Source organism: Strix uralensis, chromosome 5 (assembly GCF_047716275.1).
Source record: "Strix uralensis isolate ZFMK-TIS-50842 chromosome 5, bStrUra1, whole genome shotgun sequence".
Lineage (NCBI taxonomy): Eukaryota > Metazoa > Chordata > Aves > Strigiformes > Strigidae > Strix > Strix uralensis.
This window is the reverse complement of record NC_133976.1, coordinates 75,518,933-75,533,880: the sequence shown is the minus strand read 5'-3', so window position 1 is coordinate 75,533,880 and position 14,948 is coordinate 75,518,933.

Genomic DNA, 14,948 nt, shown 5'->3' with positions numbered 1-14,948 from the left:
CTTTCCTGAATGAAATAGTCAGGGCTTCTGTCCCTGGTAATAGCAAAATAAAATTAAATAAGACAAAGCCTGGACTTCTAGCCATCCTCAATGAAAGCTTTCTCTGTACCGTTTTCATGTGCTATTCATGGAGGGTAGCAGAGAAGTGGTAGTCAAAACCCACAGCATCCTTAAGAATCCTTGACTGTCATTAAATTCCAGGGAAAAGTTTCTCCTTGACTTTCTCTGGACCAATAAACTTCCAGTCTCATCAATATTCATTTGTCTTTGCTGAACTGGCTGTAAGGAAAGGTGGACTTTCAACACTTACATCAGCCTGAGCCAGGCAGAGGTTACTGTCTCTTTGAAATACCTTCTGACAGACATGAATTCTAATCAGTTACAGATGATTTTTCATTCACTGAAGATGTGAACCAAAAAACAAGAGGTGACAAAGCTCAATCTTGCTAATCTCCTTTCCTCACTTTGCTAAACTTAATCAGCAATTGTTGACACTGACCTTTCTTTCCTTAACATCACGAAAAGAATGGACCCACTGAATTCATCCCTTCCAGCCTCATGAGGAGGCCTACACTTCCAGTAAAGTGTAGGATGCAAATAAGGACATGCGTTCTCTCTAATGATCAAAGACAGGTGACCCTGTTAACACCATTTGTGAGGTGGACAAAAAACAGCAATCAAAATGCTGAAGTAGAAACAAAGTGATCGTTACACTTCTGCAGATCCTTCTCCGCACCTCAGGGAAAGGGGGGAAAAACTTTGCAGATGAATACAAAATGAAATTACATTCTGGGCATTATGGGACTTTATTTCTTCAGGCACTTTTTCAAGCCTAAATGGAATGCGTGCATTTGTACAAATGAATTTGGCCTGGTCATGTGTAATGTGATGATTCCAGAAGAGCGGTGTACGCTTAATTGTCACATGTTAGCGATATAAAGCCCTGCTGACCTGTAACCCAGAAATGCTGGTGATGGAAGAAAACTCTTGTGACACGTGGTTTGCAAAATGTTATAATGTGAGCTTATAATTGGAATTAGTCTGACTTTGTGAAAAAATTAATTAGAACAGCATATAAAACCTGGTATTCTGAGGTCCTCCTTTATTCATAAGAGATTCCCTTTCAAATAAACATAAAGCTATCTCATTACCCTTCTCTTGGGTGCATGGCAGCTACCTGAAAGACCCCAAGAACTCATAATTAGGGAAGGAACAAGGGGAGAGAGAGGGGTGAAACAAGCTTTGAGGTACATTTGCAAGAGGAAGCAGAATGTCCCTCAAAGGTGGAAATTAAGACACTGGGATAAGATCCCACTCTTCAAGGTGGTAACCTGGAGAAATAGTATTTTCACATGGGAGTTGTATGTGAGTCCAGTACAGCTGCTCTCCCTTCCCAAAAGATATAAATACAAGCTGAATCAGGATATTAAGCTAAATTCTGAGTATGAGTGTTAGTGGGCTTGTTTTTCTCCTTTAAATGTGTCTTCAGCTTTGTAAACAAAAACATTGAGATTCTGACTTCATAGTGACAGTAAATCTAAATAAAGACTTGGTGCAGGCAAAAAAAAAAAAAAAAAAAAAAGAATCTTAGCAAGCCAAGACAGTTTTTTTGATTCCAGTGATTAAAAGCACTGCCCATTAAATTCCAACTTTTTCTGGTAGCTGTTGTTGCCAGGATCCAGGAGGAGTCTTCCTGACAAGTAGTACTTGCAACCTTTCCACTTAGGAGCAACAAAGACAAGGTTATGAATAGCTGCAGGAGTAATCCTTATTGATGTGTCATGTTTCTGTCAGGTCCAGACATCTTTTGTGGGATTTCATTTAAGTTGTTTACAGCATAGACACTTATATCTAGGCTCTTTATCTAGCCTCCATGTGAGGTTAGGAGAGAGAGAAAAAGACACTAATTCACTTAAACTCAAGGGGACATTTAAGCATATCAGGACTATTTGCCCAGTAAAATGTCAAATTCTGTTCAGCAAGTATAAAAATAGTCCAGGGTGACTACCTGACAGGCATCTAGACCTAAGCAAAACTAATTCCACCCTTCACTTCAGCAGGTGTTGCATAAATTAATAGATCACACACATAGCAATAACCAGATCATGTCTGCCATATGCCTCCAAATATGCTTGTGTGGCCAAACAGTGAAAATATTATTCCATAGTTCCAGTATCTCTCCCCATTTATGCCAAAAAGTCCCCATCTGCTGATGCAGCCATAAAACAGCTTACTGCTGCTGCAGAGGAGGAAATCAACAGTTGCTGGATGTTTGCTGGCTGCTGTATTCTTTGTTTGTGGCAGCAAACCAAATGAAGCACAGAAACCCAACAGGCTTTTTTGGCTTGCGGTCAAACTATGAAATGGTCCTACAAACTGGGCTGTAGGTAACTCTTCTCGTGTCAGGCACTCAGGGAAGAAATCCGTCAACCTGCAATTTGTTTTGTCTTACCTATTCCCACCCTCTCAGACTAAGACAGGCATTTTTCTTTCATCGTTCTCCTTAGCCACCTTTCCTGCCCTGCTAGTGTGTTCTTTTCCCCATACAAATATATATATAATGTCCTTCCTCAAACATAGCAATCTGAGTATTATTAGCATAGAAATGATATCAAGAAGTATATGAAAAAAGCCATTCCTTTTACCCTCTCCTTCCAATTACAGTTTAACTGCTTCAATAAACAACAAAATCATTCCTTGCACACATCATTAACATTGAAAAGACTTAAATAGTCTGGCTGTCAGAAAGACAGAGAAAAAACAACCCACACACAGAGAACCAACTTCTGCATGCACCCATTCAAACTAAATTCCAGCACATGGCCACTCCTTGCTAAGAAATGTCTCGGGATGCTGCTTCCCACCCTCTGCCCAAGCAGCCCTGGAGGATCTGAAGAAAGGGGAAGGAAAGGCAAAAAGAGGTAATTAAAAAACAAATGAACAAACAGCAGTGGGGAAGCTCTCTGCCTGCAACCTGCTTGGAGCCCAGGAAAATCATGCAGTCTCTAATGTGATTTCCAGAACAAGGGAAGAGGCTGGGAAGGGCCAATACTTTAGTGTCTGAGCCATTTTTTAGTTCAGCTGTCCCTGTGTTATTGCACATAAGAATGTGTTATGATTTGCACCGAGGAGTGCTAGTTTATTATCCCAAAGAATGTGTTGGACAGCTTCATTACACAGACAATAGATTCATTTAGCTGGTGCTTACCTTTCATAAGGCAAGTTTTAAGAGCAGTCTATTGCTTCCTGTACATTTGATGAAAATACATTTAGACTGTTTTCTCTAAACACAGGTTTATTTGATAGGTTCTATGCCCTAATTATAACATTTCACTGCACATAAAATTGAACTCAAGGAAGAGCTATTATTCGTGGGTTGTTCTGTGCTTGGTACAGCAGGGTCACGTTCCTCATTGAGGCCTCACTGCTCTATTATGATGCAAATTATGTTAGAATAAGAATAGGAAAAGTGTTTCTCATTGATTATGAAGTTTAAGCTATTTTATAAGCTATATATGATAGTTTGCATTGTGTCTTATGCAGGTCTACAGAGCGAAATTGCAATAGTACCTATCTTATGCGTAATGCTATACATGAGGCATGCTATTTTTCTTGAGGCTGCTGTGTGTGTACATCTACATTGCATTATAAACACTCATTTGCTAAAATAACCCTAGATATGTCATCCAGAGCTATGTCCTTGGCAATCTCATGTTACTGCTGAAAGCTCTGAGTCTGTTCTGGCAATCTTTGATGTTGCTCTGTGAGTTCCTCAGTTTGCAGGGAGGTTGCTAGCGACCTGGCAAATTAGCTCCAGCAGCACTAACCAGAAAACCCAGACTGCACACAAAGGACTCCAGGCCTGCACATCTGACCTTTGCTGGCCCAAGTCAAAGCCACACAGGCCCCAGTAGTTGGGAAGTCTCTGCTGTGTCTCACACTGTCTGCCTCTTTTTCTCTTCTTTTTTTTAAAGCAGCAAGATAGTACAAAGAGATGGAAATTTTCCCCTGACCTCATTTAGATATCAAGGCCAGCCTTCATATCCTCAGGGAATAGACAAGTATGTGGGCTGAACACTCTGCTTGACACAATTTGTCTTCATGAGAACACTTGACTTGTCAAAAGTAAACACTTGCAAGAAACTGTGCCCACTATAATTCCATTGCTCAAATGGCCCTATTGAGTGCATTATTAAAATTGTCTCCCATTACTGCGCACTGCTTAGGTTTTTGTGACTTGTGTCTGTCCCAGTGTAGTCGCAAAACCTGCAGTATTAGGAAACACAACTATTAATGTGTTGGGATAGCCTAGGCTAAGCTAGGCCAGACTGGAAGAGAAGTCACAAGACTGCTTGAATTAGTTTGTAGCTTCTTTTGACTTGGAGGTTTGGGGGTTTCTTTTTTCAGCATGTTGATAACTTGACACCTTTTTCTGTATTTAGAATGGTTTTGGGAAATGAAGGAGAGCCACAAAGCTGAAGTTGGAAGCTTGGTTTCTCTGCTCAACTATCATGACCAGATTTGTTTACTCTCTCGTGACTGCACAGTCTCTTATAAGGGGTGAGGTTGTGTATGTCAGAAAGGACATAATTTAGATTTTATATCCCAGGGTAAATAGGGATTACTTTAGAGACAATAACTGCACAGAGCCATGTTTCCATCACTCTGCAGGTGTGATTATGTCAGGCTGGTATGAGAAACAGACACAAGAACTGAATCATTCAGAATTTAAGGTGATTGTTCATCACCAAAGTGATAAACACCACTGATTATGATAAAAGAAGTTCAATATTTGTGCTTCCAGAGGAGGTAAAAATATTTTCCAAGAAGCTATTTCTGTGGCAGTGATACATTTTTTCTGAATAATGTTTTGAATAATACTTCTATACAGTTGTTTGAGTTAAAGTTGTTCAAATGTCTTACCTTATATTTCTGTGTGAAAATTTGTTAACTTTTTAAATACAGCTTACACACTGAATTTCCTGGATCTGAGGAGAACTACAACAATGGTGCAATGATTTATTTCTCATCTTTTGGGTACCAGACCACACATTCAGTTCTAAATAAATTGGTTTTCCTTTACTTTTTTAAATATAAAATGTTGATATTTGAGCACTTCGAAAAGCCTGGCAAGATGCATTTTGTGTCTTAAATATGACAGACACCTGTCAATATTTCTAAGGATTTGCTGATGCTTACGTTAATTTCTAAATCTTTTTTTAAACTCCCTTCTAAGAGTGGAAGTCCCTGGGTTGAGCAAAGTCAGTGGTACACAGCAGTCAGGAAAGGTGAGTTCCCAGCAGTATCCCATCATGTGGGGAGCACAAGGCAGCCAGTGGTGGAGCTGCTGTGTAATATACAGTTGCTTTATTGTCTGAGCAGGGTATGTGGTGTGCGGTGATAGCACAGTCATTTCAGGAGTAGCTGCAGAGGTGTAAAAAGTGACCCCATCTGTGCTCCTTAGCCTTTCAACATGAAGTTTCCTTCCCCTTCACAAAGAAGGTCTGAAAATGTCTCTAATCCAATTCACTGCAAAGTCACCTGGGTTATGACTTGCCCTTGCTAGTAATCTACTCTGAAATGGAATGGAGTCCTTGTGTGATCCTTCATAGCATCTCATAATCTCCAGCCTGGTAATGTCTTAGACCATTCTGTTTAGGCGCAGGAAAACTCCCGTTAGATGAGACCACACTATATAAAGGAGGTCAGAAGAGCCCATATGCCAGAGAACTTTGTGCTTTAAAAACTTCACTGTTCCTACCATAGCTCCGGCAGTTCTACCTTATGCAACCAAATACCAGTTACATGAAAATTTGTGATAATGTTGCAAAAGCTGTCAGAGCTCTGAGACGAGCTTTTGTACCAGTACCAATGAACCACACTGACAAGGAACAACACTGTCTTTCTGTTAGGTAAAAAAGAACAACAGCATAGGCAACTCTGGAAAGAACAAGCCTCCATTGTGCCTAGCTTGGAGCAATTAAAGGAGCTTATGAGCTCTCTGTCCTGGTTTAGGAGACACATGCATCAAAGAAGTTAATACTCCTCTCTCACTTTTTTCTTAGTGCCTCCCTGGTTCTGTTCCACCTAGAAGACAGAGGGGAGACATGAGTACAAGTGTACTCACATGGTCTCAAAGGTCAACACATAACAGAGTAATGCCCTGTAGAGGGACAATGAAGTTATGGAGAAGTCTCAATTTATCATCATATCAGCAACCGATTCAGTACTAAATACTTTATTGCAGTCTTACCTTCAGCCTCTGCAAAAGCTGAGAACAGGGCTGGACTCATCTGAAGATGATAAGTCACAGCATGCCTAGCTCCTGGAGTGGGTGCCTATCACCTGGAAATTTTTCTGTTTAATTCTATGGACTTCAAGTAAAAGCTTTTAAGCTGATCCCCAGTTCTAATAATTTCTCAGTCCTCAGCAGCCATACTTACCTTTAGTCAAAACCACTGCTGTGCTCTGCAATGAAGACTGTGATACCAGTAATCACAATAAAAAACATTGCTTCCCTTACTTAGAAGGTCAGATTCCTTAGACGTGGCATCCTCAAGTGTAACACTGCTACAAAGCAAAGCTTATATATATACCCAATTATTGGCAGGACAAAATAGTTGGGAAATGTGTCTTCTTTCTCTCTCTGGCCCTTAAATGGACAAAAGCAACAGGGACGGGTATAAGCAGATTCCTGAGAGTGAGACAAACAAAAATCCCAGCGATACCCAAGGTCTTCTTAAGAAATAGGTGCTGGTACCCATATATGGCTTTAAAGTCAACTCTGCTGCTTGTGACAATTAGTGACTGACCAGCAGCCCTGTGTTGCATGGTTCTGGCTTGCGGTTGGCTCAGGACAGTGTCTGAAACTACTGTGTCTTAATGAAGATGGCAGTTGTTCTGAGTCACTTGGTCTCTCTCCTGTATTCTGTGTAACACTCTGGACCACCATACCTCATCTTTATCAGCAGCTTCCCCAAAAATCCTGTGTCCCCAGCCCCAGCAACCTGCACCTTCGTGAGTGCAAACACTCTTTCATCCTGCTTTCTGTCCCCAGATTTCTCCCCCTGAAGGTCCAGCAACATTGAATCTGATTCCCCCCACCCCTTTCCTCTTCCCATTTGCCCTTCATAAGAGTTTTGCGTCTGGGAATTTGGGAACTTTCAGGGTGGAGTAAGGCAAGTTGGAAGCCTCCTGAAGCTTCTCACCTTCCTGCTCTCCAATGCCCAGGATGCATCTTGAGCTGCTCTTCCTTTACATCTCATGTGCCTACTTGCTGACTTTACCATATTGATCCAGTCATCCAACCCCCTAACCAAACAATTCCAATCTCTTTAAATGTAAACTCTGTCAGTAGTCTGAGTCTCCCTCCAGATTTCCCTCCACCAATGTCCATAAGATGGGTTTTCCCTGCCTTTCTGCTGTCCCACTCCTCTGACATGCATGTTGTTGGACACTGTGCTCTGCTACAAACTTGAGGTGATAAGGAAAAGCAATGAAAAAAGCATTAAAATAATAGAGTTTTGAACCATTTCTTAAACCAGTTTGATGTGCAAAGGTCTCCCCCTGTATAACTATCTCACAAGATAAATTCTGCAGAAATCCACTCAAGCTGCATCCCAGCAAAACAACCCAGAGCAGTGCAGCACAAGCTATAGTGGGGAGTGTCGCTGCACACATACAGCTGGCTGTGGATTTCTCTGCAGCTGCTCACTCCAGCAGACTCTGGTTTTGTTTACCTCAGGGCAAGATGACTGGACAGATTGCTGACTGAAATATGTGACTGACATATGAATTAGCTTATGTAGCATATCCTGACTTCTCTTCTTCAAGGAGCAGGCATTGTATGTAACAGCGAGATATCACTCTGGTGTGAAAATACACTTACGGTCTTCACCCTTTGTAGAAGAGGGTATTTCCTTAATCAGTCTTGGAAATGGCAAGTACAATAAGGCATTACTCTTTCACCCTCCCAAAAGTAAGAAAGAAAGAAAGAGTTGGGATTGTGTATCCTTCCCATTTTGTGAAATTACCATAATGATTTGGGTATGCTGGTCTGTGTCTGCTAATTGTTATGAATTCTACTGCCTTTAAGTAACTGTGCATTGGTCTGTGGCTCAGCTGTGTGTACCTTTATTAGGAGGCTCACTAGATCTGCAGTGCAATTTATACCTATGTCAGCCTATTCACAATTTTCTCTGTGTTTTTCAGTGTTGCTAGTTTCATTTTTAGTTAATATTGGTGCAGTAATGATTGCTGCAGTTCAAAGTCCTATGCACTTTTTCTCTTCCATCAGTCAATCTGTCACTCATTTTTTAGGCAGGACAGTAGCAGAGGTTAGAATCAAATTATTTTTAATGCTCGCTAACAGAGCCAGATTGGATCCTATCTCCTTTTGGAAGTGGAAGCATAAAGGTTATACAGTGAAGCCTCTAGAAACAGACAGAAAAAGTCTTCCTTTGCCTTTGTAGCCCTAGTTATGTGATTTCTTCTCTCCAGCAGATTCATAACCTAAGTGGATACCCACAAGATCTCAGCTCTGTGTCATGGGAACCTCTTCTGCTACACCGGCTGAGACCTCACTGAAGTTATTTGTTCTCATTTGTGGCTAGGGAGACATCACTCTCAGAGAGTCAGAAATCCTCATCTTTGTGAATAACAGCACCTCAAATAATTCACATTTGATTTTCCCACTATTAGATTGCTCCAGGTCCTTAGCCCAACTTCTGTCTGTGCTTGTACTTCATTGACAGTTCACTAGTTTGTCTCCACCAGTACAGAGCTGTGTTTTACAGTCAGACCAGGCTGAAGATCTTTGAGTAATCATTTCACAGCACTCTTAAATAATTTCAAATCATGTCAGACTTTTTTAGTGCTTGCTTTCCACATGTAGTCTACCTAGCAAATTTTCCTGTAGGAATATTTCTAGTCTCAATGTATTTTATGCATTTTTACTTAATTTTCAGCAGGGACAAAAAGATATATTTTTCCTGTGAGATATTTAATGTGGTAACTGGTGTAAATTAAAATCTTTTTAAAGACAGTTCTGTCTGCAGGGTGCCATTTGAGTTAGTAGTCAAATGTTGATACTTGTAGGGGGAGATGTAGCTTAAACCAACATATTAATTTCTGTGGTAATTATACATTGACTTGTCTTCACCTCAACTTTTATCTCATGTTACTTCCCACAGTCCAGATAAGTAAGTTGTCTGGGTTTTGTTTTCTTCTCTGTCCTCCTGAAGAGAAGACCTTATATTCCCATTCTAAACTTGTTTGAGGCCATGCAGTAGATCAACAGCAAAGCTAGAGTTTATTCTTGATTTTTTCTGAAGTATCCACCAGATTTGCTCAAAACATACCAAAGCAGGCAGCTCCTGCTTTAAAGAGATCTTAATGTAATCTGCTGGCATTCAGCAAAGTGTCCTTTTAGCCAACACAATGTGAAGATGGTGAGTGTTGAATTCTTCAAATGCAGGTTTTGTTACCTAAATTAACATTAATGAGTAATTACGTGTACTGACCAAGTATCCAGGAACATCTAGCAGGATGTGGTGTGCTTTCATTATTTGCTGTGACTATAAGTAAGGGATGTAATTCAGTTGCCTACACATATGTGCCTATTGCCATTTGAGGCTCTACAGGATGCCTCACTTGGCCTCCAGCGACCTCTCCATAGGGGCATAGGTTTGTGCTCCCATGCTGTATCTGCCACCCTTGGCAGGATATCTCCCATACCCTAGAGCATCAAGAGCATATGTCTAGTCCCAGTGTCCAGATTTGCAATAAGCTTTCTGGGAAGCAGATCAGAAACTGCCAAAAAAAGTATGGTTTACAAAATCATACAGCAAGTTGTATATGCTAGAGAGTGATCAAGTCATTGGCTGGTGGTAGATGGCCTCCCTGATTCCTGAAACCACAGTGGTGGCTGTTTTATGCAGTGCTCCCAGTCACTGTGCTTGCTTCCCCCTCTCTTCCCCTTGTGTTTGCTTGCCTGGCACTCTTTTCTGAAGGCTGCTGACTCCAAAACAGCAAACATTATATGCACAGGAGCAGTATGCTTATTTCAGGGAAACAGTGTCCATGCTGGAAGTAATGACTCCACTTGATGATTTTGCTGGATTGAGGCCAAAATACTCAACAACTTTGAGATTGTCAGTGTCCTCGTGTAATCCATGTGGATGCTGATTAAATCAAGGATCTTTTGCAATTATAATAAAGAAACAAATCTCTGATTTTGCACAAGGAAAGGTGGAAGCTGAACAAATATATAAAAAGCAATGAGGAGTCAGGAATTTGCCTTGGGACTAATTGCTCAGTTTTAAGTATATCCTTGAAAATTCTGGCTTTCAGTTCCAGATTATACATCTCCAAGAAATGTAACTGCTGCTTATCAACACTACAGAGCCAGAAGAAATCCTCTTTTCCCTCGTATTCTATTACAAAGCAAAGGGCTAGTCATAACTGCCCAAAATAAATGTGAGGCCTTCACTATGCCTTGCCATCCATCTCTCTTTCTGGTTTATTTCATTATTTCCTTTTCTACCTTCCTTCTTCTTCCAGCACATGGATTTTAAGTGACAGTGTCTAGGGCTACACATTCATGTAAAATGAAAAACACTTCAGGCTTTTCTCTTATTTTCTGAAATGAATGAGAAAATGCACAATTATCAAATTTAGAACAATTATAGGAAGTAAAAACCCTCACCAAGACAAACAAAAAAACCCCCAAACCCAAACACTGCTAATTATCTCTCGCTAACAGCACCATTATTAATCTCTGACCATATTGGCAGAGGAAAACAAGTGGTACAAACTCTCATCAAGGAAGCAGAACAGGAAAAATACAGCCCTGGAGGTCAAACCTTGACATTTCAAGAAGGATGTCAAAGGCAAACTGCAGTAACTAGTCTCTTTGTTCAGATGTGTGCTCTGCAAGAGAGCACAAAGCTTGACTTCAATTCCATTTCAAAACAAAAAAAAAAATATTATTTCTCTGAAATATAAAAGAAATTTCATTTTCCTTTGGAAATATCACAACGTATTTCATTTTGATATGTAACTTTGTATGCTCAAAATTTCAAAATTACTGTGGAACAGAAATATGGAGTTTTTTACCATTGCTAGTCATGAAACATAACAATCTGTCGTTGACAGATACAGCAGTGACTTGAGTTTTAGGAATAAGAAATTTGCAGGCAGGACACTGATATATTTTGATATCCCACCTGACAACAGCAGAGAGAGATAAAATACTGCATTTTCCTGGATACTTATAATGTAAAAAAGTATAAAGAGCAACAATTTCAAAGCCCAGAGCAACTTTACCTTCTTCAGCACATGAGTTATTCTCCCTTTCATAAGATTTCACTATGATTTCTGTAATACTGCTAAATTTTCCCCACTGGGACAGTAAAAGACTGAATTAACATTTAGGCTGCTGTCTAGATTACTACATTAGGGATGTTACAATGCAAAGTATTTGCTGCTACACCAAAAACCTTTTTCTTTCCCTTTGGTTGGCTTGGTTCTAGAAAGATAACTTGAAAAAAAACCCAGATGGAATATATTCTTGAATGTAAAACTTAATTTAATGTCACTATAGTCCTACTTAGAGCAGCTCTCAGGCTGAGCATCCAATGGGAACAATAAAAAGCTATATGGCAATGCATATTCCTCAGCCTATAGAGGGAAAGAGAAATCGGAAATGTGTACTCTTTAAAGGTAAAATCCAGAGAGAGAAGTATTAGCATTTACATTATTCTGGTGCCCTTTAGTTGAGATCCAAATTTATCTTACTAAATTGCCATCTTTAGGCAGTCTGTTCTCTCTGCAAGTCTGAAAGTGTTGTTTTATATGCCCAGTACAACATTATTTAGCCATAAATGTTCACGACAATGTCAAAAAGTGATGACATGGTTATTATTTGATACAATTTTAGTCTTCTTCCTCTCAAAGTTGGAGTCACACTGGAAAAATCTGGATGGTACTTGGGTGTGGTCTGTTTCATTCAGTATCCAAATGCCAAATAATAAACTTCATATAATGTCAACTTTACGCAACTCAGCACAGCTGGCTTTTGCAAAAATTTCTTGAAGGTGTGTATCAACACATCTTCCTTCCAGTGAAACATAACATTAATAGTAATTAACAACCATCAGTGATGTAGCACAGTACTCTAAATGTGGATCAATGTTTCAATGCTCCAATGACTTTTGATTTGCCTCTCAGGTGCTCCCGTGACAGTGTGGATCTGGAACTCTTCCCCTGTGACAGGAGTTTCTGTGCTGCCAGGCAGCCACCCATCCACTACACCTATTCATCTTTTGCTACAGCATTGCCCAAATGTGCCTACAAATAATTTGTCTGAGTGAATGGTGCCTGAACTTGAAAACTCAGGTAAAATGAAGTTATTGAGTGAGGTCTTCCCAGTTGTAAAATGAAGCCATTAATTTAGTCACCACATTAGATGATGTTTTGCACTCTCTGAAATCAGGTTTTATACTCCTTTCTGTCTCGAAAGTTAGTATTTAATTTAGTACTCTGGATGCTCTACCAAGCTGACAATGCCAATGCATCATTCATGCTCTATGAGCTTTACTTGAGTCTGCCTTATTTCATCAGCTTGGCAGAGTCTAGTTGCTTCATTAAGCCTCTTTCAGTGGACAAAACTAGATCTCAGCATGGATCTAACTCTCCATCCTGCAAACTGGCCTGAGGTCAAGGATCTGATAGTTCTTCTTTGTGTTTAAGCATTTTGTCTCTAAAATCCTATCACAAAGAGATTTCCTTCTTATATTATGTTATTAAAAGCAGCAAGGTGGTCTGGAGGTTGGCTTCCCGCAGCTGCAGGGAAATTACCAGGTCCAATGTCACAGATACAATTGATGGCCTCAAGAATTGAAGCCCCTGCTACCCACTGTCTTGGATGAAACCCTACAACTCTATGTTTGGCATACCTGAGGGCAGATGTTAACAGTTGCTCCTTTCACCCTGCTCCTCTTCTTGAACTCAGTGGCTCATTTAGCCCATTGTTTCCTCCTCCCTCTCAAGCTGACATCAGTGATTCATCAGGAGAGCCCAGCTCTGCTTCCTTGGCCCTAGTGGGAATCAGCCTGGTGAGCTGATACAGCCTCTCAGGTGGAGTTGAGGGGCTGCCTCTCACAGTCTCCTTGAATAGCCAAGGGTTGACAGGGAAGGCAGGCTGGTAACCAGGGAAAAGGTGCTGTGGAAAACTGTTTCTTCACAGCAGAGAGTGCTGTCTACTGCAAAGGCCAGCCTTGCTGCTGGCCCTCCTGTAATATCATCTGTGTCCTACACAGTCTTGCTTTCCTTGGGCTTGGGTAGGTATGGAAGGAAATCAGAAAGAAGACTGCAGTGTGGCAGCATGGGGAAATGACAAGGACTAGCGGTGTGTGCAGAGCTGGAGTCCAGGGGTTCCAGGAACACAGGGATTTTCAGTGTGCCTGACAGGTCCCCCATGCAAGAAAATGAAATCTCTTCTTATCTTCCCCCACCCTGAAAATAATAACCTTGCTCAGGAGGAAGCTCACTGCTTGTGCTTGAGAGACAGGAGAACAATATTACAATCACATTCATTCTTTTATCTCTCCATGACTTGAATACATTTAAATCCCAAGTGATTAGGATGAAGAAGAGCAGGAAGGAAAGACTGATTAAGGCGACTTAAAAAAAAAAAAAAAAAAAAAAACAAACAACAACTTCTCTTAAATTCAGATATTTTGAAGGAAAGTTGAAAATGGCATCTTATCCTCTCCACAGCCACTGTTCTCCTCCAGAGCTTGCTGGGAAAAATCATGTAGTAGCTTGTGTGGGTTGACTACTTGTGGTGGGTTGACCCAGGCTGGATGCCAGATGCCCACCAAAGCCGCTCTATCACTCCCCCTCCTCAGCAGGACAGGGGAGAGAAAATATAACGAAAGGCTCGTGCGTCAAGATAAGGACAGGGAGAGATCATTCACCAGTTACTGTCACAGGCAAAACAGACTCACCTTGGGAAAAATCATTTAATTTATTATCAATCAAATCAGGATAGGATAACGAGAAATAAAACCAAATCTTAAAAACACCTTCTCACCCACCCCTCCCTTCTTCCCTGGCTTAACTTTATTCCTGATTTTCTCTACCTCCTCCCCTCCCAGTGGCACAGAGGGATGGGGAATGGGGGTTCTGGTCAGTTCATCACACATTGTTTCTGCTGCTCCTTTCTCCTCCGGGGGAGGACTCCTCACCCTCTACTGCTGCTCCATCATGGGGTCCCTCCCACAGGAGGGGTTCTTCATGAACTTCTCCAACATGAGTCCTTCCCATGGGCTGCAGTTCTTCACAGACTGCTCCAGCGTGGGTCCGTGCCATGGGCTGCAGTCCTTCAGGAACAGGCTGCTCCAGCATGGGTCCCCCACAGGGTCACAAGTCCTGCCAGCAAGCCTGTTCCAGTGTGGGCTCCTTTCTCCATGGGTCCACAGGTCCTGCCAGGAGCCTGCTCCAGCATGGGCTTTCCATGGGGTCACAGCCTCCTTTGGGCACCCACCTGCTCTGGTGTGGGGTCTTCCATGGGCTGCAGGTGGAGATCTGCTCCACTGTTATCCTTCATGGGTGCAGGGCACAGCTGCCTCACCATGGTCTTCACCACAGTCTGCAGGGGGATCTCTGCTCCAGTGCCTGGAGCACCTGCTGCCTCTCCTTCTTCACTGACCTGGGTGTCTGCAGAGTTGTTCCTCTCACATATTCTCACTCCTCTTTTCATCTGCAGCCGTGCAGATTTCCCCCCCCTCTTAAATATGTAATCACAGAGGTGCTACCACCATTGCTGATGGGCTCAGCCTTGGTCAGCAGAGGGTCCATCCTGAAGCTGGCTGGCATTGGCTCTGTTGGACATAGGGGAACCTTCTAGCAGCTTCTCACAGGAGCCGCCCCTGTTACCAAAACCT